The 14000-nt window shown below is 34.5% G+C and overlaps 1 protein-coding gene across 1 annotated transcript in view; it reads right to left on the minus strand.

Annotated features, from left to right (window-relative positions):
• Positions 1 to 14000, minus strand: part of mib1 (E3 ubiquitin-protein ligase mind bomb 1) — a 648848-nt gene that overhangs the window by 252627 nt on the left and 382221 nt on the right. The gene's annotated exons all lie outside the window — the stretch shown is intronic.

Here is a 14000-nt window from a genome sequence, read left to right on the forward strand (position 1 = left end):
ATTGGAGAACTATCAACGGGGAACGTTTTACTTCAATATCTACTATTTATTTATTTATTTATTCATAATATATAATAGATAACATATCAAAAAATAATACGAATAAGTTTAATAAAACTCATTTCGGGGAAAACAACATTTTACAATTAAAAGCAAATTATTTTCAAGAAGAATACAAATTTAAAAAGGAGTTCGACGAAGATTGTACATAGATTTTAAAACAGACTTAAGAAGTTAACTGAAAAATATTTAATAATTTGTTTTTTATTTGTTACTGAATGTTTAAGGTTACTAGGTTAGTGTGAAATGATAATAATAATATTATACACGCACTATATAATAATAATTTATAATAATTTTAATAATATCAATTAAAATTATTATAAAAATAAAAAAATTTAAAAAGAAAGACAAACATTCCCGAATTACGAATAACCTGACAATATTTGAAAATCTCCTACTACCACCACAGTAAGTGGAAAATGTTGCTTGTGTTTTGATGGAGGACTTAGTCAGCCGAAGAATTGAAAACACTACGCCAGGGTAGGACCTAAACGCGATGCCAACTCAGCCAATGACCAGACTTAAATAATAATTGAATATAAGAAAAAATAATAGATAAATATTTTTATTTCCATGGCCGAGAATCGAACCTAGATCAACGGCTTAGAAGATCAAATATGCTGACCATTTTACACCGCAAAGTATTTAAATATCGACTACACAAATTTTCATTATAATAATGTACTGAAAATATAATAATTGTGAATAATCACATCATATTAAAATTCCAATTTGAAAAAACGCCATATTAAAAAAAATCTGTTCAAAAATTATATTATAGTTAGGTATTCACTTTATCGCTTATCTGAATAGTTCTTACCACAAATGATTTGAAGGTTGAAAATGGCATATTATGATGATATTCATTGCTACGACATTCTAAGCAAATCCACACAGTTACTACATTGGACCAAAATTACAGGCCGATATACAGTCGAAATTAGTATTTTTGATAGGGACAGGTGGTACAGAAAAGACAGGACGCAAGAAAAACGGGACATCGAACAATGGGAAAATTGACAAAAAAACTGATAAAAACCTCTATGAATATTTAAAAAAAAAATAACTGAAGGTGGTACAGAAAAGACACAGCTTCAGAAGCAAAGACATCGCCGAATCACAGACGCCAACCGTACGTTAGTTGTGGAGTTGAGTTGAGATAACTTGGACAACTTTTTGGTGATGAAATATGGATTTATCAAGGCGAACAAACCCTCAACAAGAATTAGTTCGATGATACAGGAAGGGTGTACCCCGTTAAATGTTTATTTAAAATTATGATCGACTGGGATATTAATAAGATGCCCGTTATCAATTATAAAGAAAATGGTGAAGGAAAGGAAGAAATAGAAAGTGGTGGAATAGGTACTATGCTAAATGTTAATTAAAACAGAAAGGTAAAAAAAACGAAAAATAGCCGTCACAAAAAGCTTGTGATGTTTTGAATATCCACAAAAATAAACGATAAATAATAAACGAACGTGCTCAAAAAAATTTTTTGTTTAGACAACGACGGAAGATTTATTGACAGACAGGCCTGGAGTAAACAGATTCCCACGGGAAAGGAGAGACCGGAGGGACAGTCGAGTTTTGAACTTGGGTGCATTGACAGCCCCGAGAAATGGATACAAATCAGAAGTGTTGTTTGAAATTACAGTTAATTATTGAATTCAAATGGTATTAGAGAATATTGTGGAATATTGAATTAAAGTGAAAGATTATTGATCCGGTGTTTGTGTGAAGTGAAAGTGGTTCGACTCAGTGAGAGAACAATTAATAATAATGACAATAATAATAATTGGATAATTTGTAGAGCGCCGTTTTGTAAAAACCCACCTCAGGGGCGCCAGGTGTTGTGCAATCGCGATTGTGTTATAAAGTTGTGTTGATTTAAACGTGATTTCGTATACAGTTCGAACTAGATTGCTTGTCTTAAAAACATGAAAATAATAAAATAATGATTGCGTTTTTAAAACAGAGTGAATGTACTTAAAGGCAGGAAGTGTTTAATCGGGCTAAGTTATTGATTTGGCGAGATGGCATTCTATCCACGGAGACCGAAAACCAGAGAATCAAATAGATTATTAACTGTGGGTTCGAATCCTAACAGATTAGGGAGGTACAATTTTATTTACAGGAATATTTAATTACCCTTTTATAAGCGTAGGGAGGAGGTCGAAAATTAAAGTGATTTAGCTATATAGTGTAACCAGGTAAGCTTCACGCTGAGAATGAGAGGTGACTAACTGGGTGAGTTTTTTATATTATTTATTAAATTTCAGAGGACCTTTTTAAAAGACGGATACAACCGAGGTACAGGAACTAAGTTTACGACACCTGCCGCCCAAATAATGTTATCATTAACGGGGATGTGCTAGGCGAACCGTCAATCAGCTGTGAGCGAGAGACGAGTCAACGACCTTTTCATATATAGGACAAGGCGCGGTGTACAGTCAGTCAAAGGGGAAGTTTTGCTAGCGTATGCCGTCCCAAATTGAAAGCGAGCGGATGCAACCAGACGGAACAAAATGAAAACTTTTCTTCTGTTATTTGACTTTCTAATTTAATACTTTTCATCTATTGTTTGACTTTCTAAGTTACGAATTGGGATGCACAAAAACAAATCTAAAGTCGAAAGAGGGAGATGGTAATCTCCGAAATAAAACTACCAACCGAACAACTTTTCTCAACAGGTACCTTTCGAGAGGTAGGCAGCCTCTTTAAATTAAATGCAAAAATCAAACCAATTATCCGTTTATACCTACCTGAGAGGATAGGTATTCAGTAGGAGTTACCCATACCTAATACACGAGGATGCTAGTAACCTCATAAAATAATTACTAGAACCGAATATTAAAATACAGACAGTCCTCATCCTAAATTTGGCATTTCGAGTAGACCTTACATATATCTCACATGATAATTGGCTGAATGGGTAGGCACACAACCTATCGTTAAAAAGCGGGCTAAATGTCGACACGATCGTCGTGTGTTATCTATGTATTGACCTAGAAAGGGATGTAAATCCCCGACGGCGTGGGAGTTACAACGTTTTCTAGAGGTGGCACGTAACTTAGGACCTTGCGTGTCACATTTTCGCGACTAGATTCGTGACAAGGGATGTCATGGTTTTCCCCTTCTACACTCAGTAAAGTAGATTTTCCTGGAGGTGTTTGAGATTGGGGCAATTCTGAAATTGGTGATGAGACCTGGTTTTCTTTATTCTGGCGTGAAGGTTGCCGATTTGGAACAAGGGGAGACCCGGCCGGTTGTGATATCCAGACACGCAGATATCGATCGCCTTGCTCAAATTATCATCCATCAGTTTTGTTTGGTAAGAGGAGGAGTCAATCTTAGCTTGAAAAAAATTCATTTCCTTTCCTCTCCTTCCCCTCCCAAAATATATACATGGATGGCGCCGACAACTAACACCATAAACTTATCGTATGTATATCACATATATAAAATCTAACACTTTATTATATTCACATTACCCTACGATAGGTAGAATCGAGTAGCTAGTGGGGGGGGGGGAGCAGGCGACTTAGAAGATAAGGTTTATAAAATGGTTTTGAAACACAGCGGTAATGGATTCAACTCACTCTATCTCAAAAGAACCAAGGGATACCACACATACATAAATAACTAGGTTTGTAAACCGAGAAACAAAAAACCCAACACAACGTTCGGTGAAGCCTTTTTATACTGAACCGTCACGTGAAATGAGTACGTTCAAGGTCGTACGTCACGTAGACAAACTAGGATGTACACTCTTGAAGGGGTGTGTAATAAAGAAAAGACGGCAGGGAGGACCTTCCCTCCCCGGATATATATATAACCAAAGCCTTATGGAAAAGTTACCTACGGGACTTAAGGAAAATTATCGTAGAAAGAAGAGAAGGAAAAGTTTGAAGTAGAAAGGGCAGATCATTACAAGCTTGGCAGATGTGAAACATCGAAATTATTTTTTATTGAAGGAAGTGAAAATGAAAGTAAGGTGTTCATCTTTTTAACAATAAAAACATTATTAAAACATGCACAAATAAGTACATCACAAATTAAAAAGAATCACCATCATTTGGAATAGATTCATTGCCAATTTTAGTAAGAGTATAATAAAATATACCGCACAGAGTTTTGGCGGCCGGGCTGAAAAAGCCGACGAGTCAGAGACGACGAGGCTGGCCGAATGAAGAGCGTTGTCCCGTCCCGCCTAGGCAAAATAAAAGATGTTTCACATCAAAAACGCCGGGATATGTTGGAAAACGAGCCAATGAAAATGAGGCGGGAAGTCACGGCGCGGCGTTTTCAAAAAGTTGCAAACAATTCAGTCTATATTTTTCTATTTCTAAATCTGGTAAATCTTTATATGACGACAATTAAGGACGAAGATGGTATGAAGACAGCGATTTCTATTTCAAAATCTGATAAATCTTTATATGACGACAATTAAGGACGAAGATGATATGAAGACAGCGATTTCGAATCATTGAACAAAACTCATTCCAATCATACCGAACAACTTATTTACCAATTCTTGTACCTATTTGATAACAAATATATAACCATGAAAATGGACACTGTAATGCTGTCCGAAACGTTGGTTAATGAAGAGAGAAGCGCAACACGACATAATAACCCAAAAATTAATCACGATAATACTTTGAAAATCTCAAGTCTATAATTTTTTTTTTCAATTACAATTTTGTTGTGTATGCGCTTGCAAACCTGCCATAAACATCAAGTACATACAAATAGTAAAGTGAAATATACAATTTTAAATGAAATGAATAAATAATTAATAAAAAAAAATAAAAAATTATAATAAGTAAGCCAAAAGGAAAAGGAAATACGTAAAATAATTAAACACTTTAATTAACTCTGCAACTTCTTATCTTTTTGTGATATATTTATTTATTTATTGAACGGCTTTTACAGATATAATACAGTTAAAATAACGCAAGAATTTAATACCTAAGAATATAAAATAAATATCATTTGATCATTAGATACAATAAATCGATCAACTACATATTGAACGTCCAGAGTCTTAACTATGCTTTGTTTATAATGGTTTAAATTTCACCAAATGAAACACTCTATAAATGCTGGCGTCCCACAGGGATCGGTTCTGTCTCCGACTTTGTTTTTGTTGCACATCAATGACCTTTTGACATGTGCACCGATTCATTGTTACGCGGATGACAGTACAGTTCATGATAGCTTTTTGTTTGACAAGCCCCCAAAGGGCACACAAACTCCAACGGCTCGGAGGGCTTTGAAGCAGAGAATGGACGGTTATCTAGAGAGTATTTCCTCCTGGGGTAAAAATAATCTCGTCGAATTTAATGTTTCAAAGACCCAATCCTGTCTGATTACGTCTAAAAGGGATCTAAGTGATAATCTAGTATCCTTCAACGGAAGCAATCTTCCGAACAGGCCTTCCATTGATATGCTTGGTGTAACTATAAGTGACCAGCTCAGGTATGGGGGCTCCATCGAAGCCAGAGTAAAGCTGGCCTCTCAGAAGCTGGGCGTACTGTACAGGGCCCGCAGATACTTTAATAGTACACAACTGCTGACCCTGTACAAATCGCAAGTGCGCCCTACTGTCGAATTTGGCAGCCATCTCTGGTCCGGAGCCCCTAAATACCTGAAAAAAACCCTTGACTCTGTGCAAAAACGGGCGGTCCGTTTGATAGATTCCCCAATCTTAACAAACGGACTGCAATATTTAGAGCACAGGCGTCATGTAGGTATGCTGTCCTTGTTCTATCGGTATTACAATGGAAGATGCTCTGAGGAACTAGCGTCATTGATCCCTTCGGCACCGGTGCGTAGTCGGGATACACGCCAAACGCGCGCCCAACATTTGTACACGGTTGACATTTGTCCCATGAGAACGGGTCGCTTCTACGATTCGTTCTTAAGTTCAACAGCTCGGCTGTGGAACGAACTGCCGGCCTCTGTGTTTCCTCCCTCCTACAACATGGGACTCTTCAAGACCCATGTTCACTCCTTCCTCTCCACAAAAAGACCCTCCACACAGCATCCCCAAAGATGACATAAGCCCTGAGGGAAATTATTTTCTTCAGGGCCTCCTGTGTGGAGTTAATATAAAAAATAAGTTCTATTTGAAGTCATAAAATGTATTAAAGCGAACTTATATTGGAAAATTGTCGAGCTAAATATATCTACAACATCGGAGTATATGTTTCTCAAATTTTGGATTCGTCTCATAGGCGCGTAGTACTGCGAAGTTTTTTATTTATTTAATATCAACGGTATAAATATACCATAAACAATGATAACATGTCACAGTTAAAAACGTAGAAATATTTAAAAAAAATGAATTACAAATATTTGTGGCATTTGATTGTGAAATGACATTAGAGAGTAAGTAAACAAGAGATACAAGTACATAAGTTTCTATAGTGCAAATAAGGTAGAATTAATTAAAATTAATATTGATTGAAAAGATTTGATAGCATAGCCCTCTTGTACCTACCTTGCGTGCAGTTAAATAGATCTGCCACATCTGCGTATCTATTACTAACTTCTTGCAACCTAGGTACAAGCGAGTGTTTGGAATACTCAGTCCTGATATTGTTGCATTTAAACAAAATTTTAGAACGAGTAGCTCTCGTGGGTATATGAAATTCAATGAGGTTAATTAAATCAGGACTGTCTATACTACCATTTACAATTTTGAACATAAATATTAAGTCGGATATAATTCTTCGATCTGAGAGTTTTAATAAATTTAGATTTTTCATAAAGTAATTATAGTTTATATTTTCAATGGGAATACCGAGTTTAAAATTAATGTGTCTTAGGAATTTATGTTGAATTTTTTCGATTGAATCTGAATGTAATTTGTAGTGGGGGGACCAGATCGAGGAGTTATATTCGACTTGACTACGAACCAGGGATGTATACAAAATTTTTAATGTTGAAATATTCTTGAAACCTCTGGAATTTCGAAGAATGAAGCCTAGAATTTCCATTCCTTTATTATTAATATTATTTATATGCGACATAAAGTTTAATTTAGAGTCGAAAGTTATCCCCAGGTCATTAATTTCTTCGACAGAGGTAAGGATTGAGTTATTGAGTTTATATGAATGAATAATTGGTTGATTTATTCTGTAAAATATTATTGAATAACACTTATTTATGTTCAGATGAAGTTTGTTAAGAGAACACCAATTAATTAACCTGTTCAAATTATTTTGTAGACAGATACAATCTTCAGCGCTTTTGATTATTTTAAATATTTTTAAATCATCTGCGAAAAGTAATGCATTAATATCTTCATCAAATATATTTACAATATCATTAATAAACAGTAAAAATAATATTGGGCCTAAATGAGACCCCTGTGGTACACCACTGGTAGCTATAAATTGATTGGAAATGAACAAATTGATTTTTACAAGTAAAACTCTATCAGTTAGATAGCTAGCAAACCATTCTAAAAGTTTTCCGTCAATACCGAGCTTACGTAGTTTGATCAGGAGTATTTTATGGCATACTTTGTCAAAGGCCTTGATAAAGTTCGTATATATGGAATCTACTTGAGTTCTGTTAGCTAATGCGTTTGATATATAGTTTTCATATAACGAAAGATTTGTCAGAGTTGATCTACCCGACAAAAATCCGTGTTGATTCGGAACAATGAGATGGTTAATACATGGTGAAATTTTATCAAGTAATAGTTTTTAAAAAGTTTAGGAATTACGGATAGCTTACATATTGGTCTATAGTTAGTAACATCACTTTTATTACCCTTTTTAAACATAGGAGTTAGATAACAACGTTTCCAAATATCAGGGAAGCACCCTGTGTCAAGGGATTGATTAAAAAATAGAAAAATCGGCTCAGCCAGTGAAGTAATGCAATTTATCAGGATATTGGGATGTACATTATCAGGTCCAGCCTTTTTGTTTTTGTCTAGGGATTTGATTTTACTTATAACGTCGTTTAAATTGATGTGTATGGCAGGGATATGTATACTCTCGTTAAGCGACGAAGGTGGTATATAATTGTCTGGGATATCTTCGTCATAGACGCTTTTAAAATAATCAGCAAAATAGTTAACTTTTACATTCATGTCAGTACTACTCTTTTCTTTGAAGTGCATTGAAAGGGGTAAACCTTGTTTGTTTTTTCTAAGAGAGTTAACGTGAGTGAAAAAGTTTTGTATATTAGAAGGTATAGAGTTTTCGATTCCATTTGTATAATTGAAATATGAATTTCTTGATAGTTTTTTACATTGAGTTCTATAGTTGTGAAATATCTTGTAGTCGTTAAGAGAGTTCGATTGTTTAAAGTTTTTGTGTGCAATTTTTTTACAGATAACTAGGTTAATTAGCTCGCCACTGAACCATTTTGGGAACTTCGCTTCCTTGAAGTGTGAAAGTGGTACAAAGCTTTCAATGGCCTTATTAATAATTTTGTAAAATAATTCAAGATTATAGTTAATAGTATTATTATGGTGAAGAAATGACCAGTCTTCATTTGCAAGATATTGATTCATGTTAGAATAGTCAGCTTTGGAGAAATTATAAGTTAGGTAAGGAAGAACAGTTGTATCATCTGGTGAGTTATTAGTAGTGATGGTTATGCTTAGGGCGGGGTGGTGGCAGTCTAGGGGAAGAAGCTCGTCAGCTGATTTAGCAATATGGACTGAGGTATCACTGCAGAATACTAAATCCAGCAGCCGATTATTGGTATTGTAGACTTGATTGACTTGATGTAGAGAGAGTAAGTTCGTCATATCTATTATTTCGCGGGCATTTTCTGGTAGGCTTAAGTTGTTATAAGAGTCCTTATTCATCCAATCAATGCAAGGGGTATTATAGTCACCAAACAAAATTGTTCTGGCATCAGGGTATTTATTTTTAAAGGTTTCGAGGTCATCTATGTGGTTTCTGTGGACTGTGATATTGGATCCAGGAGGAATGTAGACACATCCCAGTAGAATTTTGCCTGATTTAGTTTTTAGTAAAACGAATACCTGTTCCACGTCCAGATGTTTACAAATTAATCGAGTGGATGGCAGTAATTTTGTAACGGATATAAGAACTCCTCCTCCTCTGGTTTTAGTACTAGTGGCTGGATTTCTGTCAAGGCGGTAGGTGTTGTAAGATAAAAATCCAAGTTCCTCGGTGTGAATATCAGGATCAAGCCAAGTTTTGGTAAGAAGAAAAACTTCAATGTGTTGGAGTAGTGGAAGAGTAGTTTGTAGCTCTATGAGTTTGGTACGGCAGCCTCGGATATTTTGGCCGTATCCGATGATGTGTTTGAGTTTTTTGAAGTTGACCTTATTATTGTGGGCTTGTTATTCATATATTTTATTGTTAACCCAACTTCTCCTCCCTTTATCCGAGTTTCCAATTCTTGGCGGAGGTCCGACAAGAATTTTCGTTGGTTCGGTGTTTGGTCGGAAAAGATTTTAACAGTGGAGTTGGTCAGATAAAAGTTCTTTCTCCTGAGGATATTTATTGCTTCAGTGGAGTTCTTTAGAATAACCTTAACGGGCCTAGGTTTATCCGGCCTCACTGCTCCAAGGCGTAAAGTGTTGATAGAGTTAATTTCAATGTTACTATCAATCTTATTCAAGATATTTGTAATTTGTATTTTGTCATCTTGTATTTTTTCTATTTGGTTGAGCTTAGAGCTTTCAGGAATATTTATGATTATTAGATTATTTGCTCTTTTTTTTCTTTCTTCGAGTTCGTCGGCTGCTTCACAAGTAGATACTAGTGAGTTAGGTTTATTGGATAATGTTTTAAAAGCAGACAACTCACCCTCGAGTGCTGCCATTTTGGCAGCCATTTGAGCAATGGTTCCGAGAATAGCATTTGTTTTCGGTACCATTTTTGCGATTTGATCTTTGTTTAATTTGCTTGTTGGGTCAATTATTAATTCAGTGAGGGCCTCAACCGCGTTTCTCGCCAGATTGATGAATCCTTGCGAATCCATTTTATTAAATTATTATTTTATTTTTTTTGTAAAAATGGAGGATGGGTCAGCCTGTATTTAAGGTGGAGTGATTTGAAGTAGATACTAGGGACCCAGCCGCGCGGTAGTAGTATGGGTGACAATAATACTTAATGTTTTGACTTTTAATTATATTGACAATGCTCACTCAGTTATGAATTTAGGAACCAGCAGGATTGTTCCCCGACTTCCTTAAACTTGCAGTCTCTCAATGACTCGTTAAATTGTTAGTTTCACTTTTTTGTTGTTTGTTTTTGGGGTGTTATGCCGTGTTGCGCTAACTCCTTCTTTAGCCGACGTTTCGGACAGCGTTGCAGTGTCCATCATCAGGGCAGATCCGGTAGATCCGAAGATGTGAACATCTTCGGATCTACCGGATCTGCCCTGATGATGGACACTGCAACGCTGTCCGAAACGTCGGCTAAAGAAGGAGTTAGCGCAACACGGCATAACACCCCAAAAACAAACAACAAAAATGCTTTTGGCCGTGAGAATCTAAAAACTTACCTGTTAGTTTCACTGTTTAAAAATACTGTAAAATATTAAATTGTGTTAAGCGTAAAATTGAGTGTGCTCTCCGTGTCACTATACTTGAATTATGTAGAAGAATTGAAGAAGTTGTAGAAGAATTGCTACAATAGTATGGTAGGTACTGTCTTCTAACTTTCCTGCCAGGAACATGGAACGAAATTAAATACTCAGGAGTATTCAATAACGAATTAATACGAATTCATTAACGAACATATTAAATCGCAAATAATTCTTCGTTCGGATAATTTTAATAAATTTAATATATGAATATTTACCTATTTTAGGATTTCAATGGTGTGTGAACGAACTTCATAATTTGGAGACCAAACTGTGGAATTATACTCGATATGACTCCTTACTAGTGATATATACAATGTTTTGATAGTGTAGATATTGTAAACAAAATAAAATAATCTTAAAATAAAGCATTTTCAAAGCTTTGTGGGATATGATTTCTACATGCTTTATAAAATTGAGTTTCATATCAAACCATATACCCAAGTCATGGTGTAAGTACTAATAAAATGAATGTATAATTTACGTTGATATATAAAAAATTTAAGTAGGTCTGTAACCTACTTTCGTGAAAAGATCGAGATTCGAGTTTAAGTTCGCTTCTGGGCAGTTAACGACCGGGCGGCTATTTGTAGTCATTTTATTACCTCCACCCAGATGATGCGAAGAGAAAATAAAAATGAAACGTGTATTATTAGCAAAATAAATATCAGCCACAGAAGTACGAGTATATAGTTCTGTAATGTACTCGCATCATAATTTGCGGCGATTTATAAGTCGCGGCTCTCATTTTCATAAATAGCCAGGTAATATAACAATTTAACATTTATTTTTTTCCTGTTTTCGTGAGTTCAAAATTTTATACACTTTATAGATTTATTTACGTTATTTCACAGGAAATTTGGTTTTTTGTCTTGTGATATATAATCATCAACTAGAAATGTATTTTACTATAAAACAATAAGCATTCACTGCATATAACTTGTATATCTCATATATCTTAAGTCAGTTACTTAAGATATATATGAGTTTATACATATTTTGTTTACAATATTGTATTACTTAAACATGATCTCAATTTGATTTTTTATTTATTTATGTTTCTTATATTATAAGTATCATACGTAAAAACCCGAAAGGCGTTAATTGTATATAAATAAATAAATAAATACAAATGTGTCGGGTTTCCACCCAGGCGTTTTGGGCTCAATTTATTCATTTATTGTTTTGGTGTTTAATTCGTAGAACTCCATTTAATTTTTTTAAATAAATTTAAAATAAATCAAATTTAATAATGTTATAATAATTATTAAGTTCTGCAAGTATTTCTGCTATTTTTACAGTTTTTTAATGTGACAGCTGTTTCGGCTTTTGAGGCAGTTTTGATAATGGCACAGTTTGATAATGGCCTCAAAAGCCGAAACAGCTGTCACATTAAAAAACTGTAAAAATAACAGAAATACTTGCAGAACTTAATAATTATTATAACATTATTAAATTTGATTTATTTTAAATTTATTAAATAAGAATTCAATTTATTCGTCGGCTGGCAAGTACTTGAACATTGCATAGGCAACATTTCCCGCTTATGATGATGTTAGTAGGAATTTAAAAAAAAATATTTCCAGGATATTCGTAACATGGGAATATTTGTCTTCTTAAAAATATATATATATGTATATGTAATTATAAATATGTTTAAAAAAAATAATGTTGCATCATTTACAAAAAATATGTTACAATGTACAGAGTAATTATTTCACATATTGTATATTGTGTGTTTTCAGTTTTTATTTTGCGTGTATTTTATGAACACATTAAGTGTCATATTTGGTGTAACTGTTTGATTTGTTCTTTCGGTTGCAAGTAAATCGAGTCCGAAGTTGAAAGGACATTACGAGTTTCATTACTATTACTAACCACTGATTTATCTATGATTTCTGGCAACTAAAGTACGCCCATGAATATTATTAAACAAATAATAAAATGCGGTGCGGCAAAAACAGACAGTGCTGTTCTTAAGGGCTATTAAAAAAGGACGCAACTTACATAAAAAGGGTTTATTTTATTTTATCCGGTACATCGGTTTTCTGCATCAAACCCTGAAGATGACAACAGAAAGATTATGGCCTCCAGCAGCGTTACATTGATGAAGGCGATTTTTGAAGTTTCCAGCCATATTTTAGCACATCTCGACGTGTTTAACGGCGATCTTGAATTCTTTCAAGGTGTGAGGTCTATGTTTAAAAATATTTTCCTTCAGGTAGCCTCACGGGAAGAAGCCGCAAATTACAGCCGGAAGGCCCGTAGGGTGGCGACGAAAGAACATCCATTTTCAAGAAACGTGCGGACGGCGAAGCCTCTATGTTGTCGGGACCAAACCATAGTAACGACAGAAAACAACACGACCCTCCCGACACAATCAAACCCCTCGCAGATTCCTACCCCCACCACAGAGGATGTACCGGCCCTTAAAAACTGCACAGTTCTGTTTTGCTGCACCCTAAATATTAATATTATGTTTTATTTTGATGCTATTTTTAATGTCACAATATAAAAATCTAACACTGTCATGTCTAGTTTAGTGGTTGCACAATCCAAAAAAACTTACTATCAATCTAAAAGACTAAATATTACAATTTTTCGAAGATAACACATTAAAACAATCAAATCTAAATTCACTTAATATAACGGCAAATTTCCTTTATTTTATACACATGCACACTAATTATATTAACAAAGGGTTACACATTTTAATGATCTTCACAATGAAGTAAAAAAAAAAAATGAATAACTAATTACTTAAAAAAAAAAAAATTAAACCTTTTTAAAAAACTGAACACTCGTAACAGTATCAATAAAAAGCATAACCTAACTTCGTGAATTCAAAACCATATTATTTATATATAGCATTATTTTTGTACACTCTATAATATTATGTTGAACTCCAACCCCCTACTCGATTTAATTAAAAAGGTATATTATACTATTTTGTAAATTTTTTATATGGTAATTATTGTACCGAAATTAGAGTTAAAATATTTCTAAATAAATATAAAAATTGGTGAGGGTTGGTGAGTGACCGATTTCATGAATCAAACTGAGCGATCGAAAACATTAATTTCAAAATGTAGATACAATAAACCATTCAGCAAACATAATAAAATCAAAGATTTACCAAATGGAGAAATGAGAGCGTTTCCACCTCTGAAGGAGAAGACAATTACGTCAGTAATTAAGGAGTTCTGAAAGTTCTGTAGGACCTCAAGTACCCTGAAGACTCATCAGACGCCGGGTGGGGGGCGATGGAGTGGAGGTGGAAAGGGGATGGGTGGCAGGGAGCAGAATAAGGGGTACCTGTGATCAAATTGTACGACAAGTTTTAA

Source organism: Hesperophylax consimilis, chromosome 4 (genome assembly GCF_061612785.1).
Source record: "Hesperophylax consimilis isolate HC1 chromosome 4, BYU_Hcon_1.0, whole genome shotgun sequence".
NCBI classification, from domain to species: domain Eukaryota; kingdom Metazoa; phylum Arthropoda; class Insecta; order Trichoptera; family Limnephilidae; genus Hesperophylax; species Hesperophylax consimilis.